This window comes from Pteropus vampyrus, unplaced genomic scaffold (assembly GCF_000151845.1).
Source record: "Pteropus vampyrus isolate Shadow unplaced genomic scaffold, Pvam_2.0 Scaffold15, whole genome shotgun sequence".
Lineage (NCBI taxonomy): Eukaryota > Metazoa > Chordata > Mammalia > Chiroptera > Pteropodidae > Pteropus > Pteropus vampyrus.
Window position 1 is genome coordinate 12,199,620 of NW_011888796.1, and position 3,185 is coordinate 12,202,804.

The 3,185-nt window shown below is 41.7% G+C and overlaps 1 pseudogene; it reads right to left on the bottom strand.

Annotated features, from left to right (window-relative positions):
* Positions 1-2,020: 2,020 nt before the first annotated feature.
* LOC111735911 lies at positions 2,021-2,138 on the bottom strand (annotated as a pseudogene).
* Between the last annotated feature and the right edge of the window lie 1,047 nt (positions 2,139-3,185).

Consider the following 3,185-nt stretch of genomic DNA (forward strand, 5'->3'; position numbering starts at 1 on the left):
GGTTTCCTCGTGGTCTGGGTGCAGGGCTGACCAGCATATTGAGGTCTCTGAATGTAGCTAGATTTAATATTTTAGTTCTCTTGCCTCCTCCCTACATTAGCTATACAGACTGTATTCTGATTAGGCATGGATATAGAGATAGAGACAAAGATAACCTACTGATTCTGTTTCTCTAAGAAAGCCTAATACACCTAGTAATTAATGTTACCAAGATTTGAATTCTGTAAAGCCACTACTCATAACCATTACGAAAACAAGATAAATTACTAAGCTGTATGTATCTAAGAGTTTGCCTACAGAGCAGCCATCTGATCATAAAAAAAAAAAAAAAAAAAAAAAGCAGGGAACAGGCCAGCATGCTGTGGGCATTACTGAACAGCAGAAAGCTCAGCATGGCCTTCCCCGTGCTTCCTTCGGCACAACAGTGCTTCCTTGTGGCTTTACCCTGGGATCCTAATCCCTTTCCAGTGCCCTGTTTTACAGCGAATACAGACTAAGTGGCACTCTGCATGTCGTTTCCCCCGAGACACCAGTCATCCCCATTTTCCTTCTCATGCGCTCTCCATAGCTACCCTTACTCGAAAGCCCCAGGTCTCAATCACAGCAGTCTCTGGGAAAATATGTGCCATTAAGAGTAAAGAGGAAAGAGAATTAAAGTGTAGCAGGAAAGATTTAGATTCTTCTCATAAAGAGGAGTTGGAGAAGAAAAAGTATTGCAGAGTAAAATCATGTTCTTACCCTGAAAAAAAAAAAAAATGTAAGAACGGGGCTGTTTTTTTAATGGCTTTCTGGGACATTTTAGGTGTGGCTCACCACAACAGCACAAAGATGCAGTTGATGTTTTTGCAAGGTTCATTTCGGCCCTACCGCCCTGCTCGTGGAGCAGGCGTCACAGTAGAGCTGGAGCATGCACAAGCCTCCATGGCCATCTCCCAGCTTAAGTGGGCACCGGCAGGCCGGGGTGGGGGAAGGGGAGCATGCCAGGCTGAGAGCACCTCCTCCCTGGATTTCTGAGCAGCACTCACAGTTTGAGAGTCCTGGCAGCTCAGCAAGCTTCCTGCTGAGCTGTAAAGTCATTCCAGACAAATCTCTGTGTTTACAGAGATTCCAGAGCAGCAGGGAACATCTCAGAATACCAGTCTGGAAGTAGAAATTGGTGTATCTGCGCTAAACCGCTCTCCACACCTGCCATCGCCCTCAGCTCCCCATTCCTTCCACACCCCCTCCTCCGCTTCCTTCTCTGCATCTGCTGTGGTTTTTCTTCACACTGAGTCATTCTGGGATGTAATAGTAAAGTCCTCTAAAAATCAAGTTAAGCCAGAGGGAGAGAAGTGGAAAGAAAGCTATTACTTGAGGAATAAATGAAAGAGAGGCGAGAAAGAAGAAAAAGAACAAGTATAAAAAAGAGAAGAAGTTTGAGTAGGAGCTCTAGTCTGGTATCACTAAGTATCATTGAGATACTTTTCTTTAGTGTCTTATGAATACAGTCCTATATGACCTATTATAATAAACTGGTGGGTCCATAGACCATGTAGGCAACTCAGGCACGTTACCTGTTTGATTCACCTATGTACCCTTAACTTGAACTCAGACTTTTTTTAACCAGACATAGAGGATTGAATTTAGAGTCAAACTCAGGTTTAAGACCTGATTTCACATTTTCCAGGCACTTAAGTTCTCTAGGCTTCAGTTTTCCAAATCCTTAAAAGTAGGATAATAACACTGTTCTGTATAATTCTGGGGCTGATATGAGCATAAAATGAGATAGTGTATATGCCTGTGAGCTTATCCAAATATAAGGTGTGCTTATTCAATTCAATAAACAGCAAGTGTTTCTTATTCATTGTTCTTTCTGCTTTCCAACCCCTAAAACATCTTTCGTAGAAAAACTACCTTCCAGCCAGAATAACTAGGCTGTTTTTTTCTAGGCGAGGCAACCCTTGGTTGACTTCACAGATTGCAAAGACCTTGTCAGTTTACAATCCCTTATTTATTTTATTTTATTTATTAATTTTTTTTATGCCTACAGTACCTGGTCTTCCTAGGTGATCTCCCATCCAAGTACTAACCAGGCCCAACCCTGCTTAGCTTCCAAGATCAGACAGGATCGGGCTTGTTCAGGTTACTTGGCTGTAACCATAATTGGGTTATTTTTAAAACTCATACAAAAGCCATAAAATGGAAAAGAAAAGCTAAAACTTGCCATTTAGTGGGGTTTCCAAGATAACACTCAGCAAAACAAAGTCATTCTAGAAGTTCTGTTCAGATATACCAATAATAGCTACTCTTTTTAGAGTCAGGATATATGTGATTCAAATGTGGCAGGTAGTTTTTCTAATACTTTCTAATACTTTTTATTTAGAGAGATCGGGGGGAATTTTCACCACACTTACTATTCTTCACATCTCAGCCAGTTCTCCTTGATCATAACTTTTCCTCCTTAGACTTTTGTGACTGTATAAACTGTTCTCAATAACTGGCTTTAAACAACATATCAAGTCAAACATTATATAACCAAGTAACTCAGGATGAGGCTAAACTCTGAGGTTTCAGCACCTTGATGAGAAGAAACTGAAAAGAAAGTTTCTAGGACTATTGATATTTCACATGTGGTGTTATTTAAGACCAAATAACCGGGACTTTGGGAAATGTGCTCATGTCAAACTATTATAGTCAGACCACACTCCTGAGGGTGGGGATGGGGTTTCCCCCGAAGGGAATGGATGTTCCCACTGTCAGTCATCCTGGAGAAGGGTGAATACTGGGTCAAGAGATGAGGGTTTGAGAAGCAGTCCTAAGAATGAAGTCAGGGAAAACTTTCTTCTCTCTCTGCATCCAGAAGTCGGTTTGATCACGACTCTGGGACAGGGAGTTGCCTGAAGCTGTTCCAATAATAGGCATCCAATCATCACAGGTCACAGTAGAGGCAGACGGAGAGGGGCAGTAAGGTTTCAATGATATTCTAATATCCCCAAATCAACAGAATTTGCTAACGGTTACCATTTAGACCCTACTGATCTACATTGCACCTGCGGAATGACTTAGATTAGAAAGAGATATGACATTGTCTCAGATTTTCATCTGATAGTGATGCAGCAGTCACCATCAGAAGTCAGCTATGGTGCATAGACAATGATCTCTGCAGGATCCTCAGATATGATGGTGGCAGCAACTACAATCAGCAC